Source organism: Oreochromis niloticus, linkage group LG4 (genome assembly GCF_001858045.2).
Source record: "Oreochromis niloticus isolate F11D_XX linkage group LG4, O_niloticus_UMD_NMBU, whole genome shotgun sequence".
In the NCBI taxonomy this organism is placed as follows: domain Eukaryota; kingdom Metazoa; phylum Chordata; class Actinopteri; order Cichliformes; family Cichlidae; genus Oreochromis; species Oreochromis niloticus.
Window position 1 is genome coordinate 19,713,763 of NC_031969.2, and position 22,692 is coordinate 19,736,454.

The 22,692-nt window shown below is 37.4% G+C and overlaps 3 long non-coding RNA genes across 3 annotated transcripts; all 3 read right to left on the reverse strand.

Annotated features, from left to right (window-relative positions):
* Positions 1-225: 225 nt before the first annotated feature.
* LOC106098578 (uncharacterized) lies at positions 226-6,944 on the reverse strand. The gene is made up of 2 exons (XR_002061868.2): positions 2,499-6,944; positions 226-2,417 (listed from the first exon to the last, which is right to left on the reverse strand). It is a non-coding gene; the product is annotated as an uncharacterized LOC106098578 (long non-coding RNA).
* A 5,806-nt stretch (positions 6,945-12,750) lies between these two features.
* LOC109201930 (uncharacterized) lies at positions 12,751-13,514 on the reverse strand. Its single transcript, XR_002061869.2, has 3 exons — positions 13,250-13,514; positions 13,033-13,114; positions 12,751-12,864 (listed from the first exon to the last, which is right to left on the reverse strand). It is a non-coding gene; the product is annotated as an uncharacterized LOC109201930 (long non-coding RNA).
* A 1,618-nt stretch (positions 13,515-15,132) lies between these two features.
* On the reverse strand, positions 15,133-19,698 carry LOC106098577 (uncharacterized). Its single transcript, XR_003219609.1, has 6 exons — positions 19,640-19,698; positions 18,783-18,891; positions 18,566-18,696; positions 17,521-17,605; positions 17,387-17,431; positions 15,133-16,517 (listed from the first exon to the last, which is right to left on the reverse strand). It is a non-coding gene; the product is annotated as an uncharacterized LOC106098577 (long non-coding RNA).
* Between the last annotated feature and the right edge of the window lie 2,994 nt (positions 19,699-22,692).

The following is a 22,692-nucleotide window of genomic DNA, read 5'->3' on the forward strand; positions in this document are numbered from 1 at the left end:
TTATGCACAGTAATAGTCACCTGCACACACAGATATCCCCCTAAAATAGCTAAAACTAAAAACAAACTAAAAATTACTTCCAAATACATTCAGCTTTGATATTAATGAGTTTTTTGGGTTCATTGAGAACATGGTTGTTGTTCAATAATAAAATTATTCCTCAAAAATACAACTTGCCTAATAATTCTGCACTCCCTGTATATGAAAAATGACCACATGTTAACATTTTTCCAACTGAAAAATTTATTTTCACAAACATGACAATAACTCGAAATAAACAAGCACTAAAAAGAAAAGAGCCTTTTCCCTTTTAACTCAAAGCCGTTCATAGTTGAAGGATAAATGGCAAACCAGGAGAGCAGACACAAAAGCTCAGATTATTTTAAAAAGAAATGAACAAAACAATGAAAAAGGCCCATGGTTTATGTTCCATCCCCTCGTAAATTACACAAGAACAGTGATAACACAATAACAAGCTTAGACCCTCCCTCATTCTACTGGCCTGTATGAAAAACATCTTTCAGGTTATGGTTATTTTTTAGAACAATTCCCTTTTGTTTTTTGACATACTTGAGATATATATATAGAACACTGAGATCCCAAATTTTAAGCAATTTGAAGTAAATGGTGTTGTCTGATATACTTCATAGCTTTAGTTCTTTCACTGGATAAGTGGTCTCTCTGTGTGAAATAATAGGGGGGGGAGTATATATACACACACACATATATATACACATATATATTCTTATTTCTGTTAATGATAAGAGACAATAATGATTTGGGGCATCAAAAACACCCTGGCAGCCTCTCAGCCTCTGAGTTAGTTGGTTACCATTCATGTTTCAGTGAAAGCTGAGTCAGTGCAAGCAGATAATGTGATGCAGAGGACAGCAGGATGATTCCTGACAGTGCATCAAGGACTATCTTTGTGGAAGTGGAAAGGACAACTCAGCTCAAAGCCTTCTTCTTGAAGGATGTTAGGTGTAAATGCATGATGGTTGGCTTTTTAAACAGTTTGGAGTCATTTTATCCATATGTGTGTGAGATCAGTTCCTTAAGCGTTCTTTTGGTGTGACAGTGTGGACATAATGTAATCAGTGCAATGTAGGATTATATCACTAATTACCATATGTGCCTGTAGGAAACAGACCTAGATTATGCAATTATTAGTAAACAGGCACAAGCTTACCTTTCCCAACTTTGTATTCACTAAGTAATTTTCATACATGTCAGTTTACCTCTATTCAAAATGAAATGCAAATTATTGTGACATATAAACATTTTGTGCATTCATGCTAAAAATCCAGGGCGAGTGGATAAATGTGGTTTATTGTATCCTGATACAGATTACTATTACAGAGATAAAAACTTCATATCACCTCATAATATTGTCTAATGGCTGATGAGAACAATAAATGAGACTTATTCTGCTTAATGTTGGAATTTGACAAGTCCGTTGAATATAATACAGATTGGTTTGCTCAAGAATGTTTGTATTCTGCCAAGTAAAAAATGATTAAAATTAAATTCTTATTACTTTAAATATGACTGAAAAAAATTTGGTTGGCATGCTTATTCACTCTGGATTTGTGGTGGTATTCAGAGTAAATTCAAATAATTTCCAAACAAGATGTGTAAATACAGTAAATAATTTTTATCTATTTTTGAAAAATAAACATGACCACTGTTCATATGTGGCTTTATTACCTTATCAGACGCCAGAATTAAATATCTAAGTAGGATCCTTGTTTGAAACCATGTTGAACTTGTTTACTGGCTCAATAATAGACTTATGGCTTAAGTTGACTTAGTTTAACGGTATCATGAATTAAATTCCATATAATTTAAATCATGTCAGTCTCTGTGTCTCTTTGGTTGACCTAGTTTCAGGCCAAATATTGTTTTTGCTTTTGTCTCTCTCTCTGTCCTGTATCTATAAAATGTCTTATATTATTTTTCATCCTATTTTATCTCTTGGTCTTATTAATTTATTTTTTGAGTCATTTCTGAAACAAAGTCCATACTGAATGCCTGCTGTGCATCTGTGGTCGTGTGAAGCACATTAATGTGAAAGAATTAATGTAAAGAGCATGAAGAGAGCATGAGAAAATGACTTCAGGAAATGGTTGTGTTATAAAAGGTGCTTTACAATATGTACCAGTGCAGTCTTGCCCCTGACGGTTAAGCTGTCCTGGGGCACAAACCGTATATCCTTGGCTTGGCTTCAAGACTATAGGAAAGGAATACTGAATGTATGTAAATAACTTCTGGAGAATATAATCCAGAAATTGCATAAAAGGAAACGCAAAATGAACAAAAAAGTAATAACATCCCACAGCCGTGTTTCACACCTGTTGGTAGTGGGGCTTTTTGGCTTCTGCTGCATCTTCCTAGTCTGTGCTGGAGATTCACCAACCCTAAAGAAGTCCAAATACACCACTGATCACTGGATGTCAATAGCATTAATGTAAAACATGTGTTTCCATTTCTTGTCTTACTTCTTTTTCCTGTCCAGAGACCGATGTGTGGCAGCAGAAAGAGCCACTCTCTCTTTGGGGCACTTGGCTTTCTCCTGTAGGAGTGAATGTAGTTTATAGTTTATGAAAAAATAAACAGAATACTGAAGATGTCAGAGACCGTATCTTTTTTCCTTTTCATAAGGCATTTAAACCAAATACTAAAACACTTTGGTATGACACAGAGAACTGAAAATTCAGCATAGAAAAAGAAGAAAACAAAAGGTTGATTGTGTTCATCTAGGCGTCGTGTTTTCAGTGGGACAAACGTTTTGTCACTCATCCAAGTGACTTCTTCAGTCTCAAGTGACTGCAGGTTTTCCCAAACAGTACATTTGGGATTTACTTACCTTGATGTTTAAGCATGTATCAGGTAATTAAAGCCCTTGAAGAAAAAATGCAATGAATAAATCATATACCTTTAAATATTGTATTTTCACCACAACTAAATTATCTGACTGTCTGTGTAAAACTGGATGTAAAGCTATAAGCAGTTGTTATTAAATATATGCATGCTTAAACATGACAGATAACACAGCCAGAGTAATTAGGCACACAACTGTTTTTAAGTGTTTTCAATTTAGCTTCTTTTGACTTACATTTAACTACAGCTACTTATTTTTTCCTTCATTGACAATCAGTTGTTGACACAAATTATTTTGGCGAGTGGCACCAGTCAAACCAACAGCACTGTGATGCTGTTTTTGTTCGTGAATATGTAGACATGCTGGTGCGAATGTCTTAGTATAGAGGCTGGTTCTTTTCATCCAAAGGGGGGAGTGCGCCAGTTAGAAACCCAGGGCACAAAGATGATGTAGTTCTGATCAGAAACAGATTATTTCCAAACCAGGGAGCAAGAATGACAAACAATTCTAAAAACAAGCAATAAAATGTTGTCAAGGTACTAAAATCCCCAGGAATAAACAAACCCAATATAAAAAAAACCAAACATATAAAACACAATGTTCTGTGCTCACTAAACTCCCACCCTGTCCCACAATGTAACTGTCCCACAAGAAAGGATAAATGTTTGTTAGGTGTTCACAAGCAGGACCGAAATTCCTCCTTCAGAGCAGGGTCCACACCAGCCTCGTCCCAGGCAGAAAAGGAGAAGCCTCCTATCCCCATCTCTTCCCTCCACTGGGCTCATCACGTCCCAGCCCAGCGCGCACTCTGCACTGGAGTCCATTGCTCCACCGCGGCTCCCCTCGCGTCATCGCCCTGTAAGCAAACAAATAGGGGCCAGAACCATTCTCCCGGAAGCTGGCCTGGCTAATATCCACGCAGACAGCGAATAGAGAAAACACATGGACAGGGATAAGATAATATTAATTTATACAAAAGCCCTGAGTCACATGACAAAAACATGACAGATAACAAAGACAAAGTACTCAATTTAGCTTCTTTTAACTTACATTTAACTACAGCTACTTATTTTGTCCTTCATTAAGAAACAGCTGTTGACACAAAATATTTCGGCAAGTGGCAACAGTCAAACCAACAGCACCGTGATGCTGTTTTTGCTCGTGAATACATTCATGTGAATTTCCAAAGCTAATTCAAGGACCATCGTGTGGTCAGCAGCGCTGACTAAAGTCTTAGTGGTGAAAGGTTTGCATTTAAAGAGTAAAAACTCCAGTTAACAGGTCAGGGCATATTGTGTCACGCTGCTGCTACTTCAGTTTCTCAGAGTGCCTTACCCTCTCCTCTGGAGTGTTTCTGAAAAAAAAAGAAAAACACGCTATGATGACTTTAAATACATTAAAGGCAGGGTGCGTCTGAAGACAACTACATTTATGAATATGTGACTAAAATAATTTTAGAACTGTAATTAATTATCTATTAAAGACAAAAAATGTTTAAAGTTTTGCAGACACTGAGCTAAGAAAGAATGACTACAATGTTTACTGGTACTATACTGGTACAATAATTACTGGACAAGTACAAACTTGCCCCTTACAATTAATGTAACAGCATGCCAGTGTGTAAACAAATATCTTTGTTTATACGTCAAACGCAGGTTGTGTCTGAAGACTGCTGCTTTTATTAATATGTGACAAATGATGTTAGAATTAGAATTAATTATAATAAAAAATATTTAAACCTTGGTGGACAATGTGCTGAAAAAGAATGGTTATCCAGAAAATGACTTCAGGCAATGGGTGTGTTATAATAGATGTTTTACAATCTGTACCGGTACAGACTTGCCCCTGACATTTAAACTGTCCTGGGGCACAAACAGTTTGTCCTTGGCTTTGCTTCAAGACTCCAGGAAAAGAATAATGAATGTATGTTAAAAAAAACAAACAAACAAACAAAAAAATACTTCTGAGGACAGTCATCGAGAAATTTCATTGAGGGAAACACAAAATTAATTAAAAAGTAATACAATTCCACAGCTGTGCTTCACATCAGTTGGTAGTGGGGCTTTTTGGCTTCTGCTGCACCTTCCTAGTCTGTGCTGGAGATTTACCAGTGCTAAAGAAGTACTAAATAAACCACTGATCACTGGATCTAAACAGCATTAATGTAAAACATGTGTTTCAATTTCTTGTCTTACTTCTTTTTCCTGTGCAGAGACCTCTGCACAGCTTACTGCAGGTTTCCCCAACCTTATAAACAGTATTTAAGGTTTGGCTCTCATCATCCACTGGGGCACAAACTGGGTGTCATCAGGACGCTACAACACAGAGTGAACACCAGAGATCGGCAGTAACGTGTTCAGCTGAGACTGAAGAAGTCACTTAGATGAGTGATGAAACATTTCTCCTGTCATGCCTTTAGCAGACAGAAACAAGAAGTGGACCCAAGAGCAGATTCAAACGGAGGCTCAGAGTATAGTGACCAGAAAACTTTATTTACAGTGACATGGTAAGAACAAGGTAAACAAGAGCTAACTCTATGAATTAGGCTAGAGCAAATAAACATGAACTATGAGTTTGCAGACTAGAGTGCTGGGAACAGGAGCTTAGAGTGGCTGAGCTTGACGGGGAAACTGTGGTTCAAGAGTTGAGGGGAAAAGTGGGAAAAGAGAGTCAGGGTGGTTCAGAGGAATGGTTAAGCAATTGTCCAGTTAAAAAGCCTTAATGCTTTACTTATTTTCAGGTGGAGGGAAGCAGGGGTGGGGGGCCTAGAGAGAAATAAATTAATTAACTGAATGCTATAACATTTGTAACATTTCTTCTAAAAAATGTCACTTACATTAATGCTTACAGAATTTTTTTTTAGAATTATTATGGTGCGCCAATTACATTAACAATGTGTCAGTTTGTGGCTGGGTGAGGTTTGTGGTTTAGCTGCAGGTGAGGGGTGGAGCAGCGGGGAGGGTGACAGTGGCAGGGGAGGGTGGGAGAAAGGGCTGATGCCTGTCAGGATGATTACCTTTCTTCCTATTTTAGTAGCTGCTGAGTGAGAGAGGTGAGCCAGTGAGAGTTCGAGTATGTGAAGCGAGTTGTGAACTGAATAAAAAGAATTATTGAAACGTGATGCAGAACTGTCTCCTTGTGCGTCATACCGGAGATCAGTAACAGAGTGTTACAGTGGTGCCTAGTTTGCCGCTACGACATGTCAAACCCGCAGAACCTCCAGCTAGCTCAGATGCTGGTTCAAATGATGGCCAACATGGCGGCCTTGCAACAGCAGCGAGAGGCAGAGCACCGGCATCATCAGGAAGACCTGCAGGCCCAGGCTGAGTGGCAGACCCTGGTGCTACAAAACCTTTTAGCTCAGTTTGGTGACGCATCAAATCCGCTCCATCTGGGCCGGCTGGAACTCTCCACAAAGGACCATCGTGCCGGTTCTGTGGTTGCCACATGGGAGCAAGATTGCTGGCAGGGGAGGTGAGCGTCTGCCAAAGAGTGATTTTCGACATTTTTCTTTTTTACGTCTGTCTTTACTTATATTAGTAAACAGATTTAGTCAACGGGGTTTATGAAGGGGTTGTATATAAAATAAACAAATGATCTCCTTTCTAAGTATCTTTATGACTTTATGCGTATTTATACCCATATTGTCATCAATCCAGTTCTTTTTCTTTATAGAACTGTGATGTTATAGTTGTTATTTCTGCAGCGCTCTTGGTTAGCTTTCTCTTGAAATAAACGTTTTATTTGTCAATTACTTTTTAACAGGCTAAATAAAGGATATATAACAGTTACTTTGCCAAAAATTGATTGTAGCAATTACTTTGTGATAGGAATGATCTCTAAATTACTTGATGTTCTTCATGAGAGATATGATTGACTTATTTTTGACAGATTTAAAGTCAACAAGTCATTTATAATAGCTTAAATTCCATGCCAAGGGAGCACAAACCTGGCTTTCTAAAGCACGTACAAACGGTATCCCACATGATTAATTTTTAGTTCACAAACCAAGGGCGTAGATTTGGTTTTTGGCATTGGTGGGGACGGATGATTCAACCACCGAACCCTGGCCTGTTTCTTTTTTTTTTCCTTTTTGTCTTTGCTTCTTGATGAAAAAGGGAGAAATATACTGGCCTACATATGCTATTCTACATGCTTTTAAACCATTTAAAATTACAATTCATAGTTTTATATGTGAATTATATAATGTTAAATTACTATTAAACAAATTACTAAGTATTTTAGACTTTAGTTTACTTCAGCCATATTCCATATAAATCAGGTATCATACAAAAAAAAGTTTCAAATACAGTATTGACAATAAAAGAATATGACTTTAAGGACTTAACAACATTACTTCAGTTATAGTACAGCAACATCTCTGATACATTAGCACTAAGGGAACACTGAATGACCTGGTGGTTTTTGTCCATAAAACTACTCATCTAAGATTACCACAAAATTATTATTATGTGCTTGATGTGCCTCACCTTTGGCCCTGGCTCCTCCCCTCTGACTGCACTAGGACAAATTGCCACCTGATAAAATAACACATTGATTCATGCCATATAAAAAGTGAGACATGTCAATTCAGATTTTTTGTCAAATATACACTAATGAATCAATTTGCATCAGCAGCCTAACAATTGTTATGATAATAAATACTAGTTAATCTATAGCACCAAATCACCAGTCAGTCACCTGTGACCTCGCCTCTTCACCTCTGTCCGAGCTACAACATGGCAGAGCTGCCTCTGTCACCTGATAAATAACAGTGAGACATTCCAAATACATGCAGTCACACATGTGCTTCAAATACAGTCATGAACCACAAAGTCATCATCCAATTTCACCTGTGATCTTGTGTCACCATTACTCTCTGAGCTTTGTGTTGGTTCTTCTGTCACCTGACAAATAGGACATACATGACAATAAGAATAAAATGTGTAGCTGCTTCAGTGTTTCTGTCACTTTGTGCAGATCTTGACTCGTCATTAATGTTTGTAGGGTGAGTGCATTTTTAAAACAATTTGAGCAAACTGCACTACAAGGTGGAATATTTGCAAAATCATGACTACTTCATGATATTTTGTCTCAAAAATTAACCCTATGAATATGTCAGTATCACTAGGATGAAATTATTGTGTCACCAACATTTTAACGTTAGACATATAATTTTAACTGCCTCTGTAAACTAATATCCTGGCTGGCTCGAGGCTCCGTTTTCTCTGACACTTTCAATCAAAATTAGAAATGCTACTCTGGGAGACTGAGATAACTAATAGTGCTGCCTGTTGTGCAGTTAGTTTCCAAAACACGTTATTCATAGTTACATACAAGTTTAGACTGATGTGGGCCAAAGCCTAGCATAGCCTGTAACGTTATTATGACGGACACATTTTATGAGTAAACTTGACTTTAAGTGACTTACAGGTTTCTTTGAAAAATACTTTCTTATATCCAGGTTCTTCCTTTTTGCTGCCATCCTCCTCTTCTCCTTGCAGGTCCTTGCAGTGCAGGCTTGCCGCTGCTAAAAATAAACAGAGCTCCCTGAAAGGCACAGCCAATCACATTGGCCATATTTGTCACATGAGGTAGGACTCCAGTAGAGAACGTAATGTAACTCTTTCTGCACCGCTGGGTGAATGAGACGTTGACAGATCGTTTGTTTGTTTTTTCTTTCTATCGCGTTTTTTTTTTTTTTTCCTTTACTCGAAGAGATCAAATTATTGGTGGGGACAATTCAACAATTGCTGGATATTGGTGGGGACATGTCCCTTCCGTCCATGCCAAATCTACGCCCTTGTCACAAACACTTGTTATAATGACTTATTGCTCCTGAAGTGTTGGAAGTTTTAGCTCTGTACAGTTACAGAAGAGTACAAATAATTGTCAGTCAGAATGTTCTTTGTTTATTGAAATAATCCCGTAACACCTGAGTCGGTTTGGAAGCATGTTTGGCGATGCTTCAACCTCATCTTTGTGTTTTTGTGGGAGCCCCCTCAAAAAACCTGTCCATTATGCTAGCAGTGTCCAAGCATTCTTCTTCTTCTTCTTTTTTTTAAATTCATACCACGCACCCCATGCAATGGCTCTGTGCGCCCCCCACTTTGGGAACCACTGGTTTATGTGATGGCATACCGCAGCTGGTTCGATTGTGGTTTGGCTTATGTGGCCCAGATCTGTCACCTTACAGACATGAATGTGTTTTCTAGCAGCATCAAGTTACTATTTGTACGTGATGTCGCAAATCCTCACATCCTGTGGGGTCGGAGACAGATTCAATAAGATATTTTTATTTTGTTCTCAGTTTCCAGGAATTTCAATTTGTTGTTAAAAAAGGTGTGTTGGTTTAGCCTGACTCATTTATTTCACATGAAATACGTTAAAATTGTATTAAAACACTGTCATCATATCAGTTTGCTGATAAATGCAAACATTAATAAGCCAATAGAAATTCAAGGCATGCAACTGATTATTGATATGTCACCTATTTAGACTGCTGGGGTTGAAACATTTGTGTAGATATGATTTTGTGACTTAACAGTCTAATTTAAGATTTAAGATTGACTTTTTCTTATATCTCCCAGTATTTACTGTGAAAGTAAATACTCACTGTGAAACTTGGACTAATTCATCAAAAATATTTCTAAGTAAATAAAAGAGGAAATGGTTCTACTAAACACACTGTTGTGGATCCAACACCTGAACCAATAAGATCATACATTCCCATAAAAAGAAGTCTATATTCATTATTGTACACCTAACAGATTTTAATCTAGAAATACTAGTTTTAGATCTAAATAAAATGAACTAAAATATCCCTATTTAAGAATAAAAAAACTAACATTCCAAAAGCACTTATGTATTTAGTCAAAAACAGTATAGGTAGTATTTCAGTGCTTGAACAGAAAAATATTACAGTGGACGGTGTTTACCTTTTAACTGATAAATGTGATAACATTTTGTAAGACAGCAGATATAAAAATATATGATATCTTTGTCCAAACAAAATGTCCTTCCTCTAAAAAATTATTATAAAACTGAAATTTGAGCCATGAGAACTAAGTATCCGAGATTTCCAATTCCCAAATCCAAGTCCATAAAGAGAAACTCTATTGCCCAAGGCATAAAACATTTTAATTTTTTCTTGGAATGTGATATTCCATAGCTCCTTATGTGTTAACGATTCAGTGATTCTACTTCTGTGATCTGTATTTATATATTTAATTATTTTCGGTGCATTTGAGCTAGCAATCGGGGCGTTTTCTTGGGGCTGGTGGCTTGACAACCAAACGACCAATCAATCTTGTCCTTTACACTCCCTCCGTTTCCTATGCTGTAATTGGCTCTAACTACATTCTGTTACAAAGAGCACAAAGAGGAATGAATGCGAGATTTCGAGCAGAAAGAGAAGTCAAGGTGAGTTTACAATTTTAAAACTTTATTTTGTATTGTTCATTAAGAAATAATTTGGTATCTTAAACTACATTCAATTCAGGGAAGCTGGAATATTCGAGTTTGCCATGTGTCTGCTATCCGGTCTTTAAGTGATGGCGTGCTGAATCCTGCTTCTGGGCCCAAACTACGTTGTGTTTAATAGGGCTATTGTGCTTTAAACATGTTTTAATGCTTTGTGACTTGTTCTATTTTGTCTCAACAAGCCCCTAAAAACAGTCCGTGATCACTGTCAGCCTCTCTCGGTTTTTATTACCACTAATCATTTTAAAGCTCAGTTTTTAAAACCTTAGGATGCAACTACAGCCCAGCCCATGCAGCAGTACATTAATGACTAACCTCGTATTAGTTATTTACCTATTGTTACATCATTTTTCCCGCTTTGCCCGTAAAGCGGGAATGAAAAATACGTCACGCTAGCTACTTACGGTCATATTGTGTACATTACTCTACCTGCTTAGCTTGGTCATTCTTTCTAACATAATGACTTTGTCAATATATTTAGCATCTTTCTAGTGATTTTTTTTTCTTTGAAAACAGCGACGAGTGACAAATCTAGCAACTTTTTCTGGTGGTATTGGAGACTGTTGGGAGAGCACATATTGTTAGTACTCTTAACAAGCAGCGGGTGCTGCCATAGGCACATCCCCCATGACAAAGCACTGACAGACGGCCAGACCTCGCTCAGCAGCCCCTTCAAGCTGGTTTCAGAGCAGGAGATGTTCATTTATTCGTGTCTAAACTACAAATGAATCACGCATGGGCCATAATCTATGCAAATTAAGCGGTTATGTCATTTAGCGACCTTTAGGTCTGCCAGTAGCTACATAACTCACAAAGGAGTTGGCAAGTGCTCCCTTTTCAAGCTCACTTGGGAGCAGGGGACACACATTCCCAGGTAGCTGCTCGTGTGTATTTTGGCTAGGCATAGATATGTTTTAAATGAAATATGATAACTGTAAACTGAATCTGAATATTTACCAATTATTGCGTTATTACAATTAATCCTATTTACTTCTTTACTTTTCAGGGCTGTGTTTAGGCTTGACGAAGCAGAACAGACATATAAGTGACATGGAGGGGAACTGGGCTTACAATGAGCGGAGCAATATGCGAAGGCGAGCACTGAAGAAGGTACAAAAAACTTGTGGAATCATTGGAAAATGACCAGGATAATGTAGATTACGATAAAAACATGGAGGTAGGCTTAAGCATTGAGGAATCAGGTGGGTGTGAAGAGATGCACACTGATAGTGAAGAAGAGAGTGAGCTTAGTCTAACTGTGGAGGCAGAACATAGGTTTGATGATTCTGATGAAATGGACATGGATGCATGCAGTGAGAGCACTTCTGTTTAAGAGCTTCTCTTGCAGACTGGCCATTGAGTTTGGCATTTCCCTGATGGATTTATCAACCCTGCTCTCCATCCTGAAACTTCAGCATCCCTTTCTGCCCAAAGGTGGAGGAACATTGCTCAGAACAAAAACAGCAAACAAAATTGAAACTTTAGCAGGGGGAATATTTCACTATTCTGGCATATTGAATACATTTCATAGGATTCTGGATAATGTGTGGTCTGATCTGCACTCAGAAAAATAATTCATTGGATGAACATCATTTTATCTTGCCACTTATATTCCATCTAAACAAATCATGTTATATTAATCCATCTTGATTGTGTTGTTTCAACACGATATATGTTTGTAGGTTTAACATAATATTAACATTAACATACAATTAATTTGACTTTTATTCAATCAACATGTCTGTACCAAGTTAGTCTAATTAAATTTATTTAAATTCATGTTATATTGTTCAAACACTTTGGCACAGCAAAAGTCAGTCGTGTTACATGAATTAGGGGACCCTGACGACAAGTGGGCTACTGGAACAAGAAGGCATCGGTGGGCAAGAGACGAAAACAGGGCGTTGTTTGAATGCTACTACGCAAGTAACCCTAGCGGAAGGGGTTACATGAATAGGATGAGGGACCTATGGATTCTTCGATACCCAACATCCACAATGACGGCGAAACAACTAGTAGCTCAGTGTTCCAAAATTCGAAAGAAGGGACTGCTCTCACAGCTAGAGATTGACGAGGTACAACAGGTACAAAAATCTATCTAATTTATAATATCCACTTTAAATTAGCTGAAGACAGCTTAAACCATCTGTGTGTTGAAAAACTGTAACGCGTCCACACCACATTTTCTTGTTAGTAACAGTAACAGCGTTGTAACGATAGAAATAGGAATTAGTTAGATTACTAGATACTGAAAAAAGTAACAGCGTTACTTTTATCACTGTTGTTTCCATCACTGATTATTACTGCCAGTGCATTTTTAAATATACAGATAATTCTAACAAAAATTCACCTCTGTATATAGCAATATTTTCTTTTAACCTTAATTACCTTTAACAGCTTGAGGTTCTTCTTGAATTTCACTCTTGGTCCAGCTTTTGGGATCAAATTATCAATTTCTCGATCATCAAGCTCATACAGACTTTCCGCATCAATTTGTTCATCTTTTATTAAAAAAAGTTGCAGAGATAAAGTTTATTCTCAACTTGCTTCAGAAATTCTTGTTAATGAGTGAAAAAGCAATCAGCACAGTTCTATGAGCTGTTTTACAGTTAACAGATCACATCAGAATCAATATCTGTACCCATCACGGATTCACGTTAATACTTTACCTTTAAATTTTTCCACCCACTCACTTAGCCCCCATTCAACCAGTTTGTTTCTTACGAAATCATCCATGACCAAGAAATGAAACTGTAAGATAAAATGTAATATTTAACCAGACAGTACTGCTTTACAGATTAGACATTTGTGATCGACCTCTCCTTTAATGCATATATAATCAGAGACACTGATATTAAATTCAGATTAAAAGTTCAAACTGCTCACCTTTTGTTAAGAAGTAATGCAGGAAAAGGCTGCTGAGGGAGATGTGAGGGAAGCAGTGAGACACAAACAGGAAACACGCAGGAAGAAAGAAATCGAGTAAAGAGCAAAGTCCACAAACAGATACGGTTAAAAACAAACTGGAACTGTGTGACTCAGACTGCACAGGTGCAACTGCATCTATACATAAAACAGAAATGTAAATCCAACATGAGTAACGCGGGAGCAGGGAAAAGCAGAACGGAGAACTGAGAAAAGCAGGAAGAGGAGGTGTGGCAGGGAGTGGCTGGCAGACAGGTAACAACCTGCCTCAGAGCAAGTGTTTTGTTTTTCTTTTTTGTTTTACTTTTTAACAGAGTGACACAATGTTGGGTGATGAACACTTTAAAAAAAAAAATTATTAATACCATCTTTAATCCTCAAAAGTATTAATAAAAATAGAAATTGCCACTATTTTCTGTCTGTCTGAGTTTACTTTGATGTTATTTTGCTAATGGTTAATCAAGTTTAAATTTAATCAATATGATGAAACAGAAAGTGCAGTTTGAGTAATGAAATTATTTTCATACCTGACTTTTTCACCCAGATTGCGGGAGTGTTTTTGACTACGCTGCTCATCCTTGTGTTTCTCTGTGTGCGTGAGACTGTGGAAGTCAGAGAGATGCGAGAATCTCTGAGTTTATCGTGTATGATTAAGAAAGAAGTTATATTAAGTGTGTTGTGATTGGTAAATGCAGAAGATTCATGTGTAATTAATAGAATATATGAAGTATATGAAGGAAAGTGTATTCACATGCGAAAGAAACAACAGGATGTGATGCCCATCTTCCCCCCTTCTTCCTCTTACCACACTTGGTAAGATGCGATGAAAGCAGTGTGTTTATTTACAGTGAAGAGAATGTTACATAACAATACATTCGTCGACTCCCGTGCAGTGTCTTCTCCCAAAATGTCCGTGTTAGTGTTCTCTGCTCCCGTGCCTCTGCACTCTCCATGCTTGCTGCTCTCTACCATTCCACGCTCCTCCTGGGGGAAAAATAATAGAGGCAGCCGTCAGGACACTTTATAACGGCGGGCATATACACACTGAACTTGTAACTCTAGGAAACTGACATGGAGTCTCACACAACAATCCCGCATCAAGAAGCACTCAGCCACACTGTTAAGTAGCTGCCCAACGAGGCTTGATCAGCTCCAGGTGTGTGTGATGATCTTCAGGTGTGGCCAGCAACCTGGCAGGGCCACACCCACCAAGCCTGAAGGTGCCTGTCACAGCTACACACGCACACAGATACACCTCCCTATACACACACAAGCATGAACATGGGAAAGGCAGCACAGTGCAGAAAAATATATAAAATGAGACCCCAACTGCTCATGGACCCTGGGTCGCTCAGACCCAGGTCGATGACGCCTGTAATATTTTAATATCACACAAAGGGTTATAAAAGGTTACTTTGGGTATAAAAGTTAACAGATCCTTGGGCCCTATTTTCCAGGCCACTAAACTTTAACCCAGTTAGTTACCAGGTACACAGATTATAGAAGAGAGCTGCTGATAAGAGATGTAACTGGAGGATTGTAGATGACCTATAAGGCCACCCAGACAAGAACACCTTCAGAGGAAGCAGGATCCACAATCATTCGACTTCTGGCTGATAAATGGTTTGTGGTTCAGTCTTTACAATTCATAGTTAATTTTGTTGTATGTTACAAACTACTGTGGTGCTGCAAAATATTTTGGCAGGTAGCTTATTTTTAGTGTCAGAAAAAAACAAGATCAGGGTTTGAAAAATCATGTTTCCATCTTACAGCATAGAATCAATACAGAATAGAAACAACAGAAAACAATATGATATAATAGCTAAAGCAGAAACAGAGACTTATTGTTTTGCTGCTGCTTTATTACTCATGTGACAACCAAATTAAACCATTGTATTACAGTAAATAATATTTATGTTAGAAATGTAAGAACATGGTACACATAAGTCATGTGCTATAAAGGTCTCAAAAATAAAACTGACAAATGCATCATGAGTATAAATGAATCATGACCAAAGACATTAAATTGTAATATTCAAATTTACTACAAGGGAAAGAAAATCTGCTATTGAAAGAAAAACATAAATTGAATCCTTAAACCTGAAAAGAGTCTGAATATCACAGTATTCCTGTGGTTTAAGGCACTAAAATTAAAATCTGTAATATTGTAGTTCTACCGCTGTATCTAATTTTCTGTATAACTAGGGTCTACAAATAATGAATAAATATGACAAGGGGGGGAGACGAAAACATTTTTGGACAGAGTGCTGGCCATTTGGTTTAGACCCTCACAATTAAAACCTTAATACCCCTGCGAGGAATTAATACTTAAAAGTCTCCATCCATTCATTTTCTTCTGCTTATCCAATCCAGGGTTGCTGGAGTCTTTCCCAGTTGTCAGGCGAGAGGCAGAGTACACCCTGAACAGGTTGCTAAGGTTATTCCACTCAAATAAAACTAAAGTAAAAACTAAAACTAAATATGAATATTTTAGTTAAATAAAAACAAAAAACAACAGAAATGAATTAGTGAACTAATTTGAAATACAAATCAGTTTCTAGAGAAAATAGCCTTAGTTTCAGTATTTGTTAGTTTGGTAAAAATGTTATTACAATGTGCCTGACATGGTATTTATGGATGTGTTTGAGACACTGGACATCTACAAGACAAGTGGTTCAACTGTTTTAAAAAAAAAAGTGAAACGTTTCTATTGTAACACCTGTAATGGTTTTCCTCAGTTTTGCCTCTGACATTTGCACTAAATACAACAATAATTTTTTTTTTTAAAGTATAAAAGTAATAAAACTGAACTAAAACTAAACATTTTCAAACAATAAAAATTGAAACAAAAACAATCTTGAAACTTACTAAAACTAAACTGAAATAAAAACAAAAAGTCACAAATAAATAAAATAAAACTTAATAAAAATAAATAAAAATAAAACAAAATACAAAACTATAATAACTTTGTTGCACGGCTAACAGAGAAACACAATTATTATTGCTCAGATGCACATCTATATTCAAAATCACCACTTAACCTAACCCACATGCACTAAAAAATCTAATTTCATTAAATTCATTAAAAGTCAAACACAACATTCAAAGACAGCAGACAACACAACTTGACAAAAATGTCTGTGGTGATATCCAGAGACCTCATGGTCAGTGTTCCCTCAGAGATGTTGAGTGGGTCATCAGGTTTCTGCTGTTACTGTTTGGAACAAATCTGAAACATCCAGTAATAATAAGCACAGAGAGTTTTAGCACTCAATTCAATTCAATTTTATTTATATAGCGCCAAATCACAACAAAGGTTGCCAGCTGCTCAGGCAAACAGTACAAGTGTCAGTACTTAAAATTTGCTTTAAAATGTCTTGAAGCCTCCCCACCTTAGAATAGAAAATCTTAATATCTGTTGTTTCTGTTACTGTTTGTGTAGAAAATCATTTATGGAAACACTTTATTTTAACATGTTTGAGGTGACTCGGATACAAAAAGGGTAAAATAACACAAATTATAAGTGGTGATATTATTCAAATACTTGTTCTGCGCTTTGCAATAACAAATTAAGCCTGTTTACCTCAGCTGTCAGTCTGATATGAGTCAATAAGTCACTTCTGTCCAAAGACTGTGGACAATATTCAGGGAAGTTTTTGAGCATGTTCTGAACTTTTATGTCGGTAGTGCTTCTGGTGTCACCACTGTTAGCAGTTGTTTAGCAGCTTTTTGTAAACTTCTTTTAATGTAGCTCTAACATTGTGGTGTCATACTTTAACACTGCATAACATTACCTGGTACAATGTTAGATAAGAACCAGCTGGGTTCTTTCTAGCTGATGAAAATACAAAGGGACAGCTCAAACGGCCATATTTAATTTAAAATGGCCATTTCTGATCTTTAAATTATGAAAAACTTATTACTGACACTAAACACTAAAAAATTAAAAGTAACTGTATATTTAGGTGCTTAGGATTGTTGTCAGATTTTACCCTTTTTCCTTTGAGAATTCACAGGAACTGTTAAAGTAACATGAAATAACATTTATATATTTACCTTTTTACTATGATGTTATGTCTCCCTCTTGACTGCCCTTACCTTCATTGTAATGTTGCTGCACAGTTTCAAGATGCTCTGAAACATCTGAAAAGCAAACAAACAGATAATTAAAAACATGTATTTGGCATTGTTCAACATACATGATTTACTTTCATAGCCTATATTTTCTTTACCTGGAAGACTCTCACTCAAAGCTGATGCCTTGAGTGAGAGTTTAATGGAGTGGACCATGGTTTCCTTCATTTCCTTGCAGACGATCTAATTAAACATCAGAACTTTTATTACTTTTCACAGAGTCAAATATTGAGGTTTAAAATAACTGAAACATCTAAATTAATGGGTGGGTGTTTGTTTAGAGTTCTTGTGGCCAGTTTATGCTTTAAGCTCTTCAGTTCAACTCATCATTGCAGACAAAATCTTTGTAATGCTGAAAAATAAAAATATTAACAGCAGCCTCACTAATGTTTAGAGAATGTTCAGACTAAGCAAAAGCACTCAAATATAGGTCTTGATGCATTCTCAATCATCCAGGAAAGTAAATCTCCAAAAGTTGAATCTGTTCATCTGGATGTAGCGTTTTGTGGGAGAAACGTTTTGTCACTCATCCAAGTGACTTACTCAGTCTCAGCTGACTGCAGGTTTCCCCAAATCTTATAAACCTACATTTGCATAATGACTGAAACCAGCCCCCTGAAGGAACAATGGGCTGGGAGGTCAGTTCCTTAATCATAATTATGCAAATTCTCATGACCACTGATCAATGGCCATGAGTACCATTCACAGAGAGTTGGGGAATGGGTGCAATCACAGCATTGTAAGATGGTGAAAGATGTACCCTTATGCCCCCTCCTCGATTCAGAGATGGTCTTTCCCTATTCACATAAATGGCCTCCTTGACTCCGCGCTCAAACCAGCGTTCTTCCCTGTCCAGTATGTGTACATCCTCATCATTGAAAGAGTGTCCAGTGGCCTGTAGGTGTAAATAGACTGCAGAGTCCTGGCCTGACGAGGACCTCCCAGCCCATTGTTCCTTCAGTTGGCTGGTTTCAGTCATTATGCAAATGTACTGTTTATAAGATTTGGGGAAACCTGCAGTCAGCTGTGACGAAACGTTTCTCCCACAAAACGCTATGTCCAGATGAACAGAATCAACTTTTGGAGACACTCAAATATAGAAAAACACTACTTGGTCTCATTATATGTTATAATTTGACAAACCATCAATATATTCATCTTCGTCATCATGGTCTTTTTTGCGTCCTCATAAATGTTCCTATTTAAGGATACATGTGTCTCAATAGTCTTCCTCATTTTTTTCAGTCCATCTTTTCCTGAAATTTTTTGTGCATCTACAAGAAAAGAATAAACTTTGTCAAAACATTTTTTTTATGTACAATTGTGATTTATTATAGTGACAAGTTGACCATCTTCTTACCTTCATAGCACTTTTTCATGTTTTTCTCAATTGTCTCTGTTAGACTGTTGTAGATGATTTTCTTCCCCTTTAGGATTATTTTGTTGAGTTTTGCCTTAATTTTATCCTCCTTAAAAGCATCAAACTGTTAAGGTTGGCTGTGTGGCAGGCTGGCAACGAGGAGTGGTGGACCCAAAGTGCAGACTCAGACTCAAGGGATGAACTCAAAATACTCAGCTTTATTTGCTGGCACAGGGAAACAAGCATACAAAGCAAAGCAAAGCAAAGCAAAGCAAACTAAACTAAACTGGGAAACAACATAAACTCACGAGAAACACAGGGAGATCCACACAGCATGGGGGACAACGCGACACTGACTCAAAGAAACACGGTTTAAGTACACTGGGAAGTAACGAGGGGAATGAGACACAGAAGGAGGGCACAGCTGGGAGAAATCAGAACTAACGAGACAAGGAAGCAAAGCCAGACACATTAACATAAGACACGCACCTCCAAAGTAAAACAGGAAACCTAACACAGACTGAACTTAAAGACACAGACTCACAGGCAAGCACTGCAACAGAGGGAACAGAGACGTGGGACCAGGGCAGACACAGACACTGACTGGATACGGGGATATAGCGGACAGGGGAGACAGCAACTAAGGATTACACAGAGACAAACCATAAGACATAACTCTAACAAAAACCCAAAGACTAGAAATTATAAATAATATAATAAACCCCAAAATCCTGGGTCAACGACCCAGGCATCCTAACACAAACATAGATGAGTTAATAAACCAAATTAGCATTTGAAGAGTGAATAGGTCAGTTCTGCTATAATGAACTGACAAACTGGATTGTTTCATCTTGTACCTCTGTCTGGAGAAATATCAGCTGCAGTTTGACATCTTGGTATTTTTGAATCAGTGAATTTGTGTTGAGTAAAAATCTACTGATGACTCCATTGAAAGATCCGCCTTTAACATTATTTCTGAAAAAAATGTTTCATGATGGCAGTATTGACAAGTTTGTTTTAATCATTTTAAGTATAGTGTACAGTTTAATATTTGTTTATTCTTACGGGAAGGTCTTTCTGAATTTTTCATCAATGCTGTCAGTCAAGCATGAAGCTAATACTGTGTTGAGATTTATGTGTTCCCCTTTTTTTGTTTTGTGCATGCCGTCTTTTCTAACCACAGCCTCTAGTGTCTTGAAAAAACTAGGCTGTTTCTGAAACAAATCAGGAAAACATTTCTAAACACATGATTTCAGTTTTTCATCAGAGGTTTTGGAATTTTTAACCCCTTCTGTAAGACACTGTTCAAAATCCTTGATCGCTTTTTCAACTGCTTTTTTCACTTGATCAAGTTGTTCTGTCATGTTTTTCTCAAGGACTTTACATACATCATCTTCTTCTCCAACACCCTGAAATTAAAACAGTATATTTATTTTTTTATTAAAGCAGTAATAACATGGATACAACACTTTTTAAAAAAATTCATGATTTTGAAATGTTGTCACTCAGTGCCTGTCAAGAAATCTTGATAACTAAAATTTTGTTAGGTGTCAGAGTAAACATTTGAAGTTTTAAATTTGTCAGTAAAATATTGTTCCACATAGATAACTTGACCTCACCTCTTTTCTGCGCCTGACACCTTCAATCAAAGACAGAATCCCATAAGCTCCACTCACATAGTTTACTGTCTCAGAGTGACAGTCATTGAGCTCTTGCAAAAATCCTTTAAGTTTGGGTATTTCTGTTGAGAAGAAGTTTGAGTGCAACAGTTTGACATTACATACTTTGATTCAAATTAAATAATTATCTTTCAGTCACTGCAAACTAAAACATCATGTTCACTGAGACTTCACCTACCAGTTTCTTCTGGACTTAGATGCTTTCCTTTTAGGAACTCTTTGGAGCTCACTGTGAACACTTTGAAACTGTCATCAGTGAAGTGTTTCTGGGGGAAAATGTGATTTAATTTTAAAGCATCCTTACAACTGTGGAGAGTCTGTATTATTTTCTCTCAGCCTATAAAACGCACATTAATCTTGCTTCGCTTGTTGAATTCCTTCCTTACTCCATCCTTGGCTTGAATGTTTCTTTTAACTATTCGATCATGGATATCAGCTGATGAACTAAAAGAAATGTGCAAATATGTACTGTTACCATCATCAATATTATCATCACCATCATTAATCTCGGGCAGGCTATGTGATTTTGTTTTATTCTTGGCCTTTAGGTGAAAATGGAATGGGGAATGGGAATCTCCCTTTCTGGCCAAGCAGAGCTTTGCCTGACTTTTGCAAACCTGCAACTCATTGTTAACATGTAGATTGTATTTAAAGACTGGCTGTGGCAATGTTTCTCTGCCTGATGGTGGTTGTCCTCCAGTTTGTTGCTTTCTAGTCTTAAATATCTGGTCTGGTTAATATCCTCTCATACTCCTACTTGCAAACCTGAGTTTTCAGAGCCTCACACCAAAATACTTACCTGTTCACTACAGACTCTTCCTCCTCCTGCTCTCCTGTTATTGCTCACCCTCTTCTCTCTTGCTGTCCCTCTAGAACAAAATAATTCCACTGCCTTTCCCACTCTCCGCTGTTCCACTCCCTCTCTGTTTTTTACTCAGTCCACCATCCTCACAAAACTTTATAAAATTGTATCTGCTTCTGAGACTCCTTTTGACCCAAATGTTCTGTATTAATTACAACAAAGGCTCAACCCTGTGCTTCATTCTTTGTCTAGCCTGGATTGATCTTACATGGAAACACCGTGTACTTGATCAGCATTTAAAATTTACTTACAGATCATCTGAATCATCAACAAGATCAGACTTGGTGCAGATAAAGTGAATTTGCTGACATTCGCCACCATTTCCAATCAGACTACTGACACTTTCCAGGATCCCCCAGGCTGCTTTATCTGATGCTGCTCGATTAATTTCAGTCACAATCCACACAGTAGAACAATCTCCAACTATCTGAAAGGAGAAAAACATGTCTCAGTGCTTAATAGAAAGATGACTGTTTACAGACAACACAGTATAAGCAAAGAGCAGTAAATGTGAATTACCCCTTTCCACATCTGATCTCTGCTCTTGTTACAGTCACCATTTCCAGGAAGGTCCACAAGTGTGACATGCTGGAGAAAAGGATTGTTTGGCACCCTGACAGTCACACACTTCACTAGTGGCCAAAACCACTTTTTTCCTTCATTGCCTTCTCCTTGTTTTGACTCACTTCTTGTGTACTTGACACATTTTGCAGAGAGTTCATTAGCCTGCAATAAATATTAAAAGCAGTGCAGTTTAATTATAATCATCAGTGCAAGTGCTTTACAAAAAACATCAAAAGTCAGTGACATAAAAATTCAGGTCATGTGAAATCCTTTTTAGAACAATCAACCATTTGATAGTTTCAAGAAAGTGCCTAATTTAAAAGTTTTTATTCTCTATTTAAAATTACACTAAGTACACTCTTGGTCTCAAACAGTTAGTATTACTATTGGCAGAAACTACTTGATCTGTGTATTTTGCAGTTGTCCACGACTTTGGGACATTAATAAGCCACTTTAGACTGCTCCCTTATTTACAAGGGATAACTACAGCAGATAACTTGCCATGTTCTGACTGTCAGGGTTTTACATCACTTTATGCCATTGCTGACTAGGGATGGGTACCAGTATCCGGTGCCATTATGTCAAAGGAGGTAACACCTCGAATCTGATGAAACACCTGGCGACGTATAGCATTTTGTAAAAGCAGAGAAATGCGCCGTATTTGATAGCTTGCTGCGAGACCTCACACCATGCAAATCTACTGCGGGTGGGGTGCCTGTTATCTGACCCGGAGTTAGCAACATCCCCCAAAAACCCGAAGAGTAGAGTCCTGGCCCCTAGCCCTGTCAGCGTAGCAGAAATGATG